The sequence below is a fragment of the Rutidosis leptorrhynchoides genome, chromosome 10 (assembly GCF_046630445.1).
Source record: "Rutidosis leptorrhynchoides isolate AG116_Rl617_1_P2 chromosome 10, CSIRO_AGI_Rlap_v1, whole genome shotgun sequence".
Lineage (NCBI taxonomy): Eukaryota > Viridiplantae > Streptophyta > Magnoliopsida > Asterales > Asteraceae > Rutidosis > Rutidosis leptorrhynchoides.
In genome coordinates this window covers 350,536,531-350,554,804 of record NC_092342.1, presented here as the reverse complement: position 1 = coordinate 350,554,804, position 18,274 = coordinate 350,536,531, and positions in this window count along the sequence as shown.

Below are 18,274 nucleotides of genomic sequence, written 5' to 3'. Positions count from 1 at the left end.
GGAGCATTCGAAGATGAGGAAGAGAAGATCGACGCGTTTGTGAAAGGATTACCGGAAAGAATCCAAGAAGATATAAGTTCACACGAGCCCTCCTCCATACAACAGGCATGTAGAATGGCTCACAAACTAGTGAACCAGATTGAAGAAAGAATTAAAGAACAGACTGCTGAAGAGGCCAATGTGAATCAAGTCAAAAGAAAGTGGGAGGAAAATGGTGATAAGAATCACCAATACAACAACAACAGCAATTACAACAATAATCGCAACAATTATCCCAACAATCGCAACTACAACAAATGGCCCAACAACAACAACAACAACAACAACCACAACAACAGCAACTACAACAATCATCCCAACAACAATAATAACCGCAACAACAACAACAATCAGAAGCAGCTATGCCAAAGGTGTGAAAAGTATCACTCGGGGTTCTGCACCAAATTTTGCAACAAGTGTAAAAGAAATGGTCATAGCGTGGCGAAGTGTGAGGTCTACGGACCAGGGGTTAATAGAACGAAAGGAACAAATGGTGTCGGAACGAGTAATGGCGGAGCAAGTAGTGTCGGAGCAAGTTATGCCAATGTAGTTTGTTATAAATGTGGAAAACCGGGCCACATTATTAGAAATTGCCCGAACCAGGAGAACACGAATGGACAAGGCCGCGGAAGAGTTTTCAATATTAATGCGGCAGAGGCACAGGAAGACCCGGAGCTTGTTACGGGTACGTTTCTTATTGACAATAAATCTGCTTACGTTTTATTTGATTCGGGTACGGATAGAAGCTATATGAGTAGAGATTTTTGTGCTAAATTAAGTTGTCCATTGACGCCTTTGGATAGTAAATTTTTACTCGAATTAGCAAATGGTAAATTAATTTCAGCAGATAATATATGTCAGAATCGAGAAATTAAACTGGTTAGCGAAACATTTAAGATTGATTTGATACCAGTAGAGTTAGGGAGTTTTGATGTGATAATCGGTATGGACTGGTTGAAAGAAGTGAAAGCAGAGATCGTTTGTTACAAAAATGCAATTCGCATTATACGAGAAAAAGGAAAACCCTTAATGGTGTACGGAGAAAAGGGCAACACGAAGCTACATCTTATTAGTAATTTGAAGGCACAAAAACTAATAAGAAAAGGTTGCTATGCTGTTCTAGCACACTTCGAGAAAGTACAAACTGAAGAAAAGAGCATCAATGATGTTCCCATTGCAAAAGAATTTCCCGATGTATTTCCGAAAGAATTACCGGGATTACCCCCACATCGATCAGTTGAATTTCAAATAGATCTTGTACCAGGAGCTGCACCAATAGCTCGTGCTCCTTACAGACTCGCACCCAGCGAGATGAAGGAACTGCAAAGCCAATTACAAGAACTTTTAGAGCGTGGTTTCATTCGACCAAGCACATCACCGTGGGGAGCTCCTGTTTTGTTTGTCAAGAAGAAAGATGGTACATTCAGGTTGTGTATCGACTACCGAGAGTTGAACAAACTTACCATCAAGAACCGCTACCCACTACCGAGAATCGACGACTTATTTGATCAACTACAAGGCTCGTCTGTTTATTCAAAGATTGACTTACGTTCCGGGTATCATCAAATGCGGGTGAAAGAAGATGATATTCCAAAGACTGCTTTCAGAACACGTTACGGTCATTACGAGTTTATGGTCATGCCGTTTGGTTTAACTAATGCACCAGCTGTGTTCATGGACCTTATAAACTGAGTGTGTGGACCATACCTTGACAAGTTTGTCATTGTTTTCATTGATGACATACTTATTTACTCAAAGAATGACCAAGAACACGGTGAACATTTGAGAAAGGTGTTAGAAGTATTGAGGAAGGAAGAATTGTACGCTAAGTTTTCAAAGTATGCATTTTGGTTGGAAGAAGTTCAATTCCTCGGTCACATAGTGAACAAAGAAGGTATTAAGGTGGATCCGGCAAAGATAGAAACTGTTGAAAAGTGGGAAACCCCGAAAACTCCGAAACACATACGCCAGTTTTTAGGACTAGCTGGTTACTACAGAAGGTTCATCCAAGACTTTTCCAGAATAGCAAAACCCTTGACTGCATTAACGCATAAAGGGAAGAAATTTGAATGGAATGATGAACAAGAGAAAGCATTTCAGTTATTGAAGAAAAAGCTAACTACGGCACCTATATTGTCATTGCCTGAAGGGAATGATGATTTTGTGATTTATTGTGACGCATCAAAGCAAGGTCTCGGTTGTGTATTAATGCAACGAACGAAGGTGATTGCTTATGCGTCTAGACAATTGAAGATTCACGAACAAAATTATACGACGCATGATTTGGAATTAGGCGCGGTTGTTTTTGCATTAAAGACTTGGAGGCACTACTTATATGGGGTCAAAAGTATTATATATACCGACCACAAAAGTCTTCAACACATATTTAATCAGAAACAACTGAATATGAGGCAGCGTAGGTGGATTGAATTGTTGAATGATTACGACTTTGAGATTCGTTACCACCAGGGGAAGGCAAATGTGGTAGCCGATGCCTTGAGCAGGAAGGACAGAGAACCCATTCGAGTAAAATCTATGAATATAATGATTCATAATAACCTTACTACTCAAATAAAGGAGGCGCAACAAGGAGTTTTAAAAGAGGGAAATTTAAAGGATGAAATACCCAAAGGATCGGAGAAGCATCTTAATATTCAGGAAGACGGAACCCGGTATAGGGCTGAAAGGATTTGGGTACCAAAATTTGGAGATATGAGAGAAATGGTACTTAGAGAAGCTCATAAAACCAGATAATCAATACATCCTGGAACGGGGAAGATGTACAAGGATCTCAAGAAACATTTTTGGTGGCCGGGTATGAAATCCGATGTTGCTAAATACGTAGGAGAATGTTTGACGTGTTCTAAGGTCAAAGCTGAGCATCAGAAACCATCAGGTCTACTTCAACAACCCGAAATCCCAGAATGGAAATGGGAAAACATTACCATGGATTTCATCACTAAATTGCCAAGGACTGCAAGTGGTTTTGATACTATTTAGGTAATAGTTGATCGTCTCACCAAATCAGCACACTTCCTGCCAATAAGAGAAGATGACAAGATGGAGAAGTTAGCACGACTGTATTTGAAGGAAGTCGTCTCCAGACATGGAATACCAATCTCTATTATCTCTGATAGGGATGGCAGATTTATTTCAAGATTCTGGCAGACATTACAGCAAGCATTAGGAACTCGTCTAGACATGAGTACTGCCTATCATCCACAAACTGATGGGCAGAGCGAAAGGACTATACAAACGCTTGAAGACATGCTACGAGCATGTGTTATTGATTTCGGAAACAGTTGGGATCGACATCTACCGTTAGCAGAATTTTCCTACAACAACAGCTACCATTCAAGCATTGAGATGGCGCCGTTTGAAGCACTTTATGGTAGAAATTGTAGGTCTCCGATTTGTTGGAGTGAAGTGGGGGATAGACAGATTACGGGTCCGGAGATTATACAAGAAACTACCAAGAAGATCATCCAAATTCAACAACGGTTGAAAACCGCCCAAAGTCGACAAAAGAGCTACGCTGACATTAAAAGAAAAGATATAGAATTTGAAATTGGAGAGATGGTCATGCTTAAAGTTGCACCTTTGAAAGGCGTTGTTCGATTTGGTAAACGAGAGAAATTAAATCCAAGGTATATTGGACCATTCAAGATTATTGATCGTGTCGGACTAGTAGCTTACCGACTTGAGTTACCTCAACAACTCGCAGCTGTACATAACACTTTCCACGTCTCGAATTTGAAGAAATGTTTTGCTAAAGAAGATCTCACTATTCCGTTAGATGAAATAAAAATCAACGAAAAACTTCAATTCATCGAAGAACCCGTCGAAATAATGGATCGTGAGGTTAAAAGACTTAAGCAAAACAAGATACCAATTGTTAAGGTTCGATGGAATGCTCGTAGAGGACCCGAGTTCACCTGGGAGCGTGAAGATCAGATGAAGAAGAAATACCCGCATCTATTTCCAGAAGATTCGTCAACACCTTCAACAGCTTAAAATTTCGGGACGAAATTTATTTAACGGGTAGGTACTGTAGTAACCCGAACTTTTCCATGTTTATATATATTAATTGAGATTGATATTTACATGATTAAATGTTTCCAACATGTTAAGCAATCAAACTTGTTAAGACTTGATTAATTGAAATATGTTTCATATAGACAATTGACCACCCAAGTTAACCGGTGATTCACGAGCATTAAAACTTGTAAAAACTATATGATGACATATATATGGATATATATATAGTTAACATGATACTATGATAAGTAAACATATCATTAAGTATATTAACAATGAACTACATATGTAAAAACAAGACTACTAACTTAATGATTTTTAAACGAGACATATATGTAACGATTATCGTTGTAAAGACATTTAATGTATATATATCATATTAAGAGATATTCAAACATGATAATATCATGATAATATAATAATTTAAAATCTCATTTGATATTATAAACATTGGGTTAACAGCATTTAACAAGATCGTTAACCTAAAGGTTTCAAATCAACACTTACATGTAACGACTAACGATGACTTAACGACTCAGTTAAAATGTATATACATGTAGTGTTTTAATATGAATTTATACACTTTTGAAAGACTTCAATACACTTATCAAAATAATTTTACTTAACAAAAATGCTTACAATTACATCCTCGTTCAGTTTCATCAACAATTCTACTCGTATGTACCCTTATTCGTACTCGTACAATACACAGCTTTTAGATGTATGTACTATTGGTATATACACTCCAATGATCAGCTCTTAGCAGCCCATGTGAGTCACCTAACATATGTGGGAACCATCATTTGGCAACTAGCATGAAATATCTCATAAAATTACAAAAATATGAGTAATCATTCATGACTTATTTACATGAAAACAAAATTACATATCCTTTATATCTAATCCATACACCAACGACCAAAAACACCTACAAACACTTTCATTCTTCAAATTTCTTCATCTAATTGAACTCTCTCAAGTTCTATCTTCAAGTTCTAAGTGTTCTTCGTATATTTTACAAGTTCTAGTTACATAAAATCAAGAATACTTTCAAGTTTGCTAGCTCACTTCCAATCTTGTAAGGTGATCATCCAACCTCAAGAAATCTTTGTTTCTTACAGTAGGTTATTATTCTAATACAAGGTAATAATCATATTCAAACTTTGGTTCAATTTCTATAACTATAACAATCTTATTTCAAGTGATGATCTTACTTGAACTTGTTTTCGTGTCATGATTCTGCTTCAAGAACTTCGAGCCATCCAAGGATCCGTTGAAGCTAGATCCATTTTTCTCTTTTCCAGTAGGTTTATCCAAGGAACTTAAGGTAGTAATGATGTTCATAACATCATTCGATTCATACATATAAAGCTATCTTATTCGAAGGTTTAAACTTGTAATCACTAGAACATAGTTTAGTTAATTCTAAACTTGTTCGCAAATAAAAGTTAATCCTTCTAACTTGACTTTTAAAATCAACTAAACACATGTTCTATATCTATATGATATGCTAACTTAATGATTTAAAACCTGGATACACGAAAAACACCGTAAAACCGGATTTACGCCGTCGTAGTAACACAGCGGGCTGTTTTGGGTTAGTTAATTAAAAACTATGATAAACTTTGATTTAAAAGTTGTTATTCTGAGAAAATGATTGTTATTATGAACATGAAACTATATCCAAAAATTATGGTTAAACTCAAAGTGGAAGCATGTTTTCTAAAATGGTCATCTAGACGTCGTTCTTTCGACTGAAATGACTACCTTTACAAAAACGACTTGTAACTTATTTTTCCGACTATAAACCTATACTTTTTCTGTTTAGATTCATAAAATAGAGTTCAATATGAAACCATAGCAATTTGATTCACTCAAAACGGATTTAAAATGAAGAAGTTATGGGTAAAACAAGATTGGATAATTTTTCTCATTTTAGCTACGTGAAAATTGGTAACAAATCTATTCCAACCATAACTTAATCAACTTGTATTGTATATTATGTAATCTTGAGATACCATAGACACGTATACAATGTTTCGACCTATCATGTCGACACATCTTAATGGAATTCATCACATAAACAAGTTTACAAGACCCATTTGGTAGTATATGTAATATGTATATAAAGCGGAAGCATTTTAAAGTTGCATGTGTAGTTAAACCTTTTGAACTTGAATTCCATGTATAGATCTAGTCTTGAAAATATACTAAAATGCAAATAGAGCTAGTTAGGAGTTATACCTTCTCCTAAAATGGAGGTTGAAGCAAGATGAAGATGAAGATGAAGAATGGCAAGTTTCTAACTTGAAACCTCAAACCTTTGATACCCACAAACCTTGAATCAACACCCTTCTTTGGTTAGGATTTTAAGACACTAAACAACTAGCAAAAAATCAACCAAGAACCCTATGTTGAAGCTCACAATTTCGGCCAAAAAAAAGATGGAGGAAGAAGAGCCTTTTGCTAATTCAAAAATGCAAGATGTAAGTGTGTGAAAAGATGCACCAAGTAATTATGGTTTAGGTGGAGTTTAATACTAGTTAATGTAAAGCATGGGGTTGTCTTGGAACCCTCCCAAAACCGTCCCCCTTACCCCCTTTTTTTTTTTTTGCTAAACATTATAATACATTTAATTACTTGCATGCATCTTTCATTATTATTTTATAAACCTTTTATAAAACAATACTTTATAAACCACTTATAAAATATAACACACATTTTAGTTTAATCAAAATAATTAAACTTGTGTATATATAATTATCCAAATAATTATTTCTTGCATTATGTCTTTAGAAAACCAATTTCTAAAGTCTAAGTGTCAAGTATTTATTTTAAAGATCCACTCATTAAAATAAATACATAAAAGTGTTGACGGTTTGTTATTGGGTATGACCCGACTTGGATCATAACATATTGGCCACATTAATTAATTATGTCTCTCGGGCATATGAAATACCTTCAATCTCCCACTTGCACGAGAAACATAAGGAATTAATGCAAGTGACGGATACCACCTAACGACCGTCCATCACCCCCAATGTGTTATGACTTAGTGCCATTCAATAACATCATCCCTTTCGAGTTCCCATCTCGAATATGATTTTAGGTGAATCTTTCAATACATCCTTTCGTCCCAGATGTCATGTCAAATCCAAGAGACATAGAGTGATCACTCTCTTATAGATCTAACTTTATCAGGCCTTAGACATCCGACTCTCAACGAATAAGAGGGACAAATTCCATCTTGACTACATACGTCCTAGACACTACACTTCGTACCATACCTGAAGCCTCCCTTATGTACTACCATGTTTCAGAATAGCGAAGGAAAGAATCAAGGCACAATATTCGGTGAATATCTGAACCCAATATGTGTCTCAGGTCAGAGGATATAATGATATTCTCCTTTACTCAAGATTACATGTGATCAACCACAAAGGCTCCATATAGTAAATCTTGAGAGCGGGTCTTCCAATATTTGTGTCCCACAAATATCTATGAACCTTGGTCGCAACCTTGCCCCACATTCACCATTTGAATGCTAACCAATCCAAGTTCATAATAGTCTAGACCTCACACTTGTTCCCACAAACGTGATTAACTACGGAATTTAGAATAATAGTTTATTCATGGATAAAATATGCAAAATTGGAACATGACTCATAATTAAATTAATACCATAATTATATTAATGAGTTTGAACTAATTCGTTCCGATATAATACATAAAATAGATCAATTCCAATCACTAGAATATCGAAGCCCTAATGCACAAACATGTCCCTCATGTTTTGGCCCATGTAAAAGCTTCGTGAGTGGATCCGCAACATTATGATCTGTGTGAACTTTGTGAATACATATCTTTCCCTTTTCAACCTCATCCCTAATGTAGTTGAATCTCCGCTCAATGTGACGAGTCTTTTGATGATCACGAGGTTCCTTGATTTGAGCAATCGCACCCTCGTTTTCACAAAAGATCTCAAGAGGGTCCTGAATGGAAGGGACCACTCCTAAGTCGTCGATGAATTTCTTCATCCATGCAGCTTCCTGGGCTGCCAATGAGGCGGCAATGTACTCCGACTCTGTAGTGGATAACGCAACAACTTCCTGTTTTGAGCTCTTCCAAGAGACCGCACCACCATTCAACATGAAGACATAACCGGATTGTGATCGAGAGTCATCTCGATCAGTTTGGAAACTCGCGTCCACGTAACCTTTTACAGCGAGTTCCTCCTTACCAGACCCATATATTAGAAACATATCCTTAGTCCTTCTAAGGTATTTCAATATACATTTAACCGCAGTCCAATGACTATTTCCTGGGTTATTCTGGTATCTACTTGTCAAGCTTAGAGCGCATGATACATCCGGTCTAGTACATATCATTGCATACATGATAGACCCAATAGCAGATGCGTATGGGACTTTCTTCATTCTCTCTTGTTCATCTTTCGTGGTAGGACACTGAGATGAACTGAGAACGGTTCCCTTTTGAATAGGTACCAAACCTTTCTTAGAGTTTTCCATCTTGAACCTTTTCAAGATTTTATCAATGTATGTACTTTGACTCAAACCTATCAATCTCTTGAATCTATTCCTATAGATCCCAATCCCCAATATGTATTGTGCTTCTCCAAGATCCTTAATGGAGAAGCAACTCTTTAGCCAAGTTTTGACTTCTTGCATTGTGGTAATATCATTCCCAAATAATAATATGTCATCCACATATAGCACAAGGAACATTATAGAGCTCCCACTAGCCTTCTTGTACACACAAGCTTCATCACCATTTTTAATGAAGCCAAATTTCTTTGCCTCTTCATTAAAGCGATGATACCACATTCTAGATGCTTGTTTCAATCCGTAGATTGACTTCTTTAACTTGCATACCTTCTTAGGATTTTTCGGATCAACAAAACCTTCGGGCTGTACCATATAGACATCTTCCTCAAGATATCCATTTAGGAAAGCGGTTTTGACATCCATTTGCCATATTTCATAGTCATAGTGAGCAGCAATGGCAAATAATATCCTAATAGACTTTAGCATTGCCACTGGCGAGAAAGTTTCATCATAATCAACCCCTTGAGTTTGAGTGAAACCTTTTGCTACAAGTCTAGCTTTGTATGTATCCAAGTTTCCATGTATGTCGGTTTTCTTCTTGAAAAGCCATTTGCAATCAACTAGCTTGGAGCTAGGAGGTTGCACAACAAGTTCCCAAACTTGGTTTTCATACATGGATTGCATCTCGGCGTTCATGGCTTCCTGCCATTTATCTTTATCAATCCTTGATAAAGCATCTTTGTAGTTTGTCGGTTCATCCAAATCAACCGTATAGCAACCATCCACGAGAAACCCATATCTCTCGGGAGGATTACTAATCCTACTAGATCTTCGAACGTCTTGTGTACCTTGATCATCCACTTGATCATTTTCAACATCCTCATGTTGAGTACTAGTGCCAACCAATTGTGTATCATCGGCTTGATCTTGTACCTCTACAAGATCTATCTTCCTTTCACCATCACCTTCCATAAGGAATTTGGTTTCAAGGAATTCCGCTTTTCGAGCAACAAATACCGTTTGCTCGGATGGATCATAGAAGTAATATCCCATGTCATCTTTGGGATATCCTATGAAGATACACTTTGTGGATCGAGCATGTAGCTTATTAGCTACATAACGCTTAGGATAAGCTTCACATCCCCATACTTTTAAGTATGAAAGAGAAGGTGGTTTTCCAAACCACATCTCATGAGGAGCTCGTTCCACTTTCTTGGTTGGGGCCATATTTAAAATACGAGCCGCGGAGCTTAGACAATAACCCCAAAATGATAGAGGTAACGAGCTTCTTGCCATCATAGATCGAACCATATCCATTAGGGTTCGGTTCCTCCTTTCGGAAACTCCATTAAGTTGGGGTGTTCCGGGTGGAGTAAGTTGTGAGATAATCCCACAACTCCTAAGATGATCTTGGAAGGCATCGCTTAGGTATTCACCTCCTCTATCGGTACGAAGTACCTTAATTGTCCTATTGAGTTGATTTTGTACTTCGTTTTGATATTCTTTGAATGCTTCAAACGTTTCGTCCTTGTGTCTTAATAAGTAGACATATCCGAAACGACTAAAGTCATCAATGAAAGTAACAAAGTATCTTTCACCATTCCTAGTCATGGGTTTAAAGGGTCCACATACATCCGAATGTATTAATCCCAATAAATCTTTAGCCCTTTCATAAGTCCCTTTGAAAGGTGCTTTAGTCATCTTGCCTTGTAAACAAGATTCACATACATCAAACGAATCCATTTCATTTGATTTCAAAAGTCCATTCTTTTGAAGTGTATGCATTCGGTTCTTGTTTATGTGACCAAGGCGACAATGCCATAAATAGGAATCACTCAAATCCCTTTTGAGTTTCTTGGTGCTAGTATGGTATATAGAGCTCGATGATGCGTCATCATGAACCAATTCATAAATTCCATTTGAAGGCGAAGCCTTGAAATAGAATACATTATCTTTAGAAACATGAATATCATCATCAATAAAATTAACAACGTAACCACATTGTTTTAAGCGAGAAATAGAAATAATGTTTCTACACAAATCCGGAGCATACAAAACATTTTCTAAAATAAGTTCCAATCCGCTTGGAAGCTTCAAAATAAAATCTCCTTGAGCTTTAACATGCACCTTTGCACCATTGCCCATATAGAGACTTGATGTTCCCGCCTTATGATCACTTCTTTTGAACCCCTGCAAAGAATTGCAAATATGAGTTCCACATCCAGTGTCTAATACCCATGTATTAGAAGAAGTAATACTAAGCTCTATATATACCATATATATATTACCTGAGGTTTGCCCTGCATCCCTCTTGTCCTTCAACTCCTTAAGGTAGACCGGACAGTTTCGTTTCCAATGACCCATCTCACCGTAACCGAAACATGGGTCTTCCTTGGGGTTTGCCTTCTCGGCTACCTTTTGCTTCTTAGCCTTGTTGATGGTTGGGGTGACCATCTTCCCCTTCCCTTTGCCTTGATGGGCGGGTCCTTTTCTCTTAGTCACCTTAGGCTTAGAGGTGTTACCTTTGGATCCACCTTGATCGATTGCTAACACGGGTAAAGCCCTTTTACCCATGCTAGTTTCTGCCGTTCTAAGCATACCGTGAAGCTCACCTATGCTCTTATCCATCCCATTCATATTGTAATTAATTACAAATTGATCAAACCTTTTTGATAGGGAGTTAAGGATAAGATCGGTGGCTAACTCATTAGATATGTTTAGGTTAAGACGGTTAGCACGATCGATAAGGCTTTTCATCTTAAGTACATAAGATGAAACCGATTGGGTATCGTCCATACGACAAGCATGTAGCGCCTGAACCGTTTCGAAGCGCTCGACACGCGCTTGTTGAAGGAACATATCCTTCAATTGCGTTATCATGTCGTATGCACTATGGTGCTCGAAATCCTTTTGGAGTTCGGGTATCATAGTCCCAAGCATTAAGCATGAGTCTTGAAGGGAGTCGTGGCAATACTTATCGTAAGAGGCCATTGCCTCCACATCATTCTCATCCGGTTGATCGGGAATGGGGTCCTCAAGTACATACGCTTTATCCTCTTGTTTGAGGACAATCCGAAGATTGCGGAACCAATCCATAAAGTTGGTATGGTTGAGTTTGTCTTTCTCGAGGAGAGACCGTAACGATAGGTTGTTCATGTTAAGTGGTGCGTTTTGCATGTTGTTGTTGTTATTAGCGGCCATCTACAAAATTCAACAAGGTTCATTTTAAGTATCGATTTTAGATTTAATAAACAATACCCTTTTAATTTGTTTTATTAAATATCAGAATCCAACGGTAAATCAAATTCCGGTTAGGTGACCTTTATCCCGTCATTTGATTTAGCTAGGTAGTCATAATGACAATTGCAATCCTTTTGCAACTTCTAAGTTATGGGATCATGCAATCCTTTTGCATGGCATATTAATCCCATCAACGCCTATTTGTTCCTCATGCTTCGGTGACCCTAAGTTCATGATTCCCAAATCAAGTCGTCCTACTTGTGTAAACATGTAGACTTAACCTACAAGTGGTTAGGTGACCTTTATCCCACATGTATGCGAAGTGTACCTTATTCATATTAGTTCACTCATGACGGTTAGGTGACCTTTATCCCATCAAGAGATTCCTAATATGTCTAAGTGTTTCCATAAAAGGATGGCGTTTAACTTGTTTACCTTGTATTAGTTAAAGGGATTTTATGTTTTCTACATTCTAGTTCAAAAAACAAAATGCTATACACCAACATGCATTTGGTGTGTAGTGTTTTATGAAAAACCTATTTTCATGTCCTTTTAGTAAACCAATTACCAATTCATTACCTTTTAAATAAACCATTTTATTTACAATTTCATCTAGTACCTAATAACCATTTATTAGTGTCATGTTGTTATAATTATAACCAATTATAATGTCATTTTTGCAAGTTGTTCCAAGAGATTTTGTATCAACCAAACACATACAAAAAACCATACAAGCATGCAAAATAAAAGTCCACAATCATGCCAAAGTGGTAAGCACTTGTTTAGCCAAAACAAGTGTTACCTAAAGGGTTAAACAAGTAAGAGATTTTAAACAAAATCTCCCACTTAATCTTGTAATCTTCAAAGTTCCATCTTGTAATCTTCTTCATGAATCTTCATTTTCTCTTTACAAAAATTATATCCTAATACAATTCTTTTCTAGAAAATGAAATAACAACCTATTCTATTTTATAAACCAAATAGAATAAATTACATCAAGAAATTACAAGATTAATTACAAACCAAATGAATAAATAATTATTACAAACCATAAGAATGAATAATCAACCAAATCACATACAAATCCAACTACAAGGTCAAGGCATGATTGTGAACCAAAACAACAACAAATCTTGGCCAAACTTGAAGTCCCAAACCCACTTTTGGGACCCCTAAAATTCGGCCAAACCACCACACCCATCAAAACTCAAGATTTTTACATTCTACTTTCATGCATGTTGGTAGATTGTAAAATAAATGAGTTTACTAGCCAAAACAAGAAGCATATTAACAAGACTTTGGCTCTGATACCATTAATGGAATTCATCACATAAACAAGTTTACAAGACCCATTTGGTAGTATATGTAATATGTATATAAAGCGGAAGCATTTTAAAGTTGCATGTGTAGTTAAACCTTTTGAACTTGAATTCCATGTATAGATCTAGTCTTGAAAATATACTAAAATGCAAATAGAGCTAGTTAGGAGTTATAACTTCTCCTAAAATGGAGGTTGAAGCAAGATGAAGATGAAGATGAAGAATGGCAAGTTTCTAACTTGAAACATCAAACCTTTGATACCCACAAACCTTGAATCAACACCCTTCTTTGGTTAGGATTTTAAGACACTAAACAACTAGCAAAAAATCAACCAAGAACCCTATGTTGAAGCTCACAATTTCGGCCAAAAAAAAGATGGAGGAAGAAGAGCCTTTTGCTAATTCAAAAATGCAAGATGTAAGTGTGTGAAAAGATGCACCAAGTAATTATGGTTTAGGTGGAGTTTAATACTAGTTAATGTAAAGCATGGGGTTGTCTTGGAACCCTCCCAAAACAGTCCCCCTTACCCCCCCTTTTTTTTTTTTTTTTTTTTTTGCTAAACATTATAATACATTTAATTACTTGCATGCATCTTTCATTATTATTTTATAAACCTTTTATAAAACAATACTTTATAAACCACTTATAAAATATAACACACATTTTAGTTTAATCAAAATAATTAAACTTGTGTATATATAATTATCCAAATAATTATTTCTTGCATTATGTCTTTAGAAAACCAATTTCTAAAGTCTAAGTGTCAAGTATTTATTTTAAAGATCCACTCATTAAAATAAATACATAAAAGTGTTGACGGTTTGTTATTGGGTATGACCCGACTTGGATCATAACATATTGGCCACATTAATTAATTATGTCTCTCGGGCATATGAAATACCTTCACATCTATATATATTTCGGAACAACCATAGACACTCTATATGTGAATGTTGGAGTTAGCTATACAGGGTTGAGGTTGATTCCAAAATATATATAGTTTGAGTTGTGATCAATACTGAGATACGTATACACTGGGTCGTGGATTGATTCAAGATAATATTTATCGATTTATTTCTGTACATCTAATTGTGGACAACTAGTTGTAGGTTACTAACGAGGACAGCTGACTTAATAAACTTAAAACATCAAAATATATTAAAAGTGTTGTAAATATATTTTGAACATACTTTGATATATATGTATATATTGTTATAGGTTCGTGAATCAACCAGTGGCCAAGTCTTACTTCCCGACGAAGTAAAAATCTGTGAAAGTGAGTTATAGTCCCACTTTTAAAATCTAATATTTTTGGGATGAGAATACATGCAGGTTTTATAAATGATTTACAAAATAGACACAAGTACGTGAAACTACATTCTATGGTTGAATTATCGAAATCAAATATGCCCCTTTTTATTAAGTCTGGTAATCTAAGAATTAGGGAACAGACACCCTAATTGACGCGAATCCTAAAGATAGATCTATTGGGTCTAACAAACCCCATCCAAAGTACCGGATGCTTTAGTACTTCGAAATTTATATCATATCCGAAGGGTGTCCCGGAATGATGGGGATATTCTTATATATGCATCTTGTTAATGTCGGTTACCAGGTGTTCACCAAATGAATGACTTTTATCTCTATGTATGGGATGTGTATTGAAATATGAAATCTTGTGGTCTATTATTATGATTTGATATATATAGGTTAAACCTATAACTCACCAACATTTTTGTTGACGTTTTAAGCATGTTTATTCTCAGGTGATTATTAAGAGCTTCCGCTGTCGCATACTTAAATAAGGACGAGATTTGGAGTCCATGCTTGTATGATATTGTGTAAAAACTGCATTCAAGAAACTTATTTTGTTGTAACATATTTGTATTGTAAACCATTATGTAATGGTCGTGTGTAAATAGGATATTTTAGATTATCATTATTTGATAATCTACGTAAAGCTTTTTAAACCTTTATTGATGAAATAAAGGTTATGGTTTGTTTTAAAATGAATGCAGTCTTTGAAAAACGTCTCATATAGAGGTCAAAACCTCGCAACGAAATCAATTAATATGGAACGTTTTTAATCAATAAGAACGGGACATTTCAGGTATAATGATGGATTTTATTACAAAGTTACCGATTAAGGAAACGAATTCGATGGAGAAGCCTTACTCGTTTGTATTTGAAAAAAATTGTTTCAAGTCATGTTGTTCCTGTATCTATTATTTCAGACCGAGACAGTCGATTTATATCGAGGTTTTGGCAATCCTTACAGGAAGCTTTGGGAACTAAGTTGGATATAATCAACGCTTATCATCCGCAGATGGATGGTCAGAGTGAAAGGACCATTCAAACATTAGAAGACATGTTACGAGCGTGCGTTATTGATTTTGGTAATGGGTGTGATAGATATTTGCCACTAGCTGAATTTTATTATAATAACCGCTATCATGCAAGTATTAAAGCCGCACCGTTTGAAGCTCTGTATGGTAGAAAGTGTAGGTCTCCTATCTGTAGGAATGAGGTTGGGGATGCTTAACTCACAAGGCCAAAGATTATTCATGAGACTACCGAGAAGATCGTACAGATTAAAGAAGATTGAGAACCGCCAGAAGTCGGCAAAAGAGTTATGCCGATAAGAGAAGGAAAGATATAGAATTTCAAGTTAGTGACCGTGTTATGTTGAAGGTATCACCTTGGAAAGGTGTGGTACGTTTTGGTAGGAGGGGAAAGTTGAATCCTCGTTTTGTTGGACCGTTTGAGATCACAGAGAGAGTTGGACCCGTGGCTTATCTTTTGAAATTACCACAAGAACTCAGTGTTGTTCATGACGTCTTTCATGTATCGAATTTGAAGAAGTGTTTGGCCGAGGTCGATGAAACTATTCCTCTTGAGGAGCTTCATGTTGATAAACAACTCCATTTTATTGAGGAACCTGTCGAGATTATGGATCGAGGGGTTAAGACACTCAAGCAAAGTAGGATTCCTATCGTCCGAGTTAGATGGAATGCTAGACGCGAACCCGAGTTCACTTGGGAACGTGAAGATCAGATGAGGCAGAAGTACCCTCATTTGTTCCCAAATGACGAGTCAACCCCAACACCTGCTTAAATTTCGGGACGAAATTTCCGTAACGGGAAGGTACTGTCACGACCCTGCTTTTTCCGTTATCTTTTACCGTTTGTATTTAACGTCCGTTAATTGATATTCGTCCCACGTCATTTTTATGACTTATATTATTATTTTAGTAATAATATATTAATTATTATATGTTATATGAATATTTGTATTCGTATTTAAAATTGTACGTTTCTACATGTCATGGATTTCTATCCGGCAAATCATTTCGGTTTTCAAACCAACGGTTAGACTTTTGAGATTTTTGAATCCAAATTATTTTATATATGATATTTTTATATCATATGAGTATATAAAGTATTTCTATATTTTATTTTTCGCGTGTGAGTGTTTCCTCCGTAATTTTAATCGCGTAGCGGTATTTTCTCAAATCGGACTACGTTTGGACTTTTGGGCCAAACACAAAAATCAAGGAATTAAATTTGGATGGTGTGGGCCATTCCTAAGGCCTAGTTCAGCCGACCCATTACCAATACCCATTCCATTTTAATTTTGCCACTTACACCTCACTTTTTGGCTCATTTGATCATTTTACACTTTGCAAACCCTAACAAATCTCCTCTCCTCTTCTCCCCTCCCTTATGGACGAAATTTTCATCCTCCCTACTCACAAAAATTTTCCACCACTCATTCATACCCAATTCTTCATTATTTTGCAAGATTAGTGACACAATCGGATTCTCCATTTCATGATCTCTAAGATCCTTCTTCTTGTTTCTCGATTTGGGTCGGAGTTGTGATCATTCTTGATCACTTTACCATTTGCTGTTCGCATTTCTGTGTTATTACTTCATTTACATTAAGGTGAGTTATAGTCCCATGTTTCTATTTTATATCTTTTGGGATGAGAATACATGCATTTTATATTTTTTATATTGGACACAAGTGGAAGTTGGTTTAAGTTATTCATTGTGAGTTGAAAAAAAATATTTCCTAGCCTGGTAACTGTAATCACTGGTTTCTACTGGTGAACGCGAATCTTATGGATAGATCTATCGAGTTTGACAACCCCATTTCATGCTAGTCGCGCTAGCAATTTTTGAAGACGGAATGTATTAGTACTTCGTAATTATTTGAAGATACACCTGTTCAGTGTATATTGTGTTTGGTAAGGGTGGAATTGGTTAAGTGGTTACCAGGTGGCTCACGGGTTAATGGAATAATGTTTTATATGTTTTCGAGCATATAATTTTTGTGGTCCAAAATAAGGCTTTATGTTTTCGAACATAAATTTTTACGGTTTAAATTAAATATTGTTTGCAATATTAAACCTATAATTCACTCAACATTTTTGTTGACAGTTATTCGCATGTTTTATTCTCAGGTTCATGATTGATTGCTTCCGCCGTGCTTAGAGAGTCTGCATATTTATGATGGCAGCTTTTGTTAAACATTAACTTGCATTCTATTTTGATACATTAAATTGTGGGTATTTGTTGACTTTGTTTTGGTCAACTTTTGATTAAGCATTTATGTATGGTTTTTCTAAACTTAGATATTTTGGTAGGTTTCCTTTACAGGAAATCATTTTTAAATAAAGAATGCAAGGTTATTTATTAAATTCATTTAGAGTTATGATCAAGCTGTGGGACCAAGATAACGATGGTCGTCAAGTGTACTTTGACGGGTCGTTAAACAAATAGAATCCAAGCTACACCCTACGACGAGAAAGACCCAACAACCGGATACCACCCCAAACAAGCCACCACATCACAGAATGCAAAAGCATTCATCGCCTACGAAAGTTGAAGCGAGTAAGAGGACTATCGGAAAAAGGAAACTCACTGAAAGGAAAACAGGTCGCGAATCGAGAAGATCTAGAGGAGATAAGCATAAAAATGGAAAGACAGAGTTCGACGGACCTCCGGCAAGATGCCGGAGGTCCCTGGCGGTGTCGGCTCTGGTGAAGCTCCTAGGGTATTGGAGAGTTC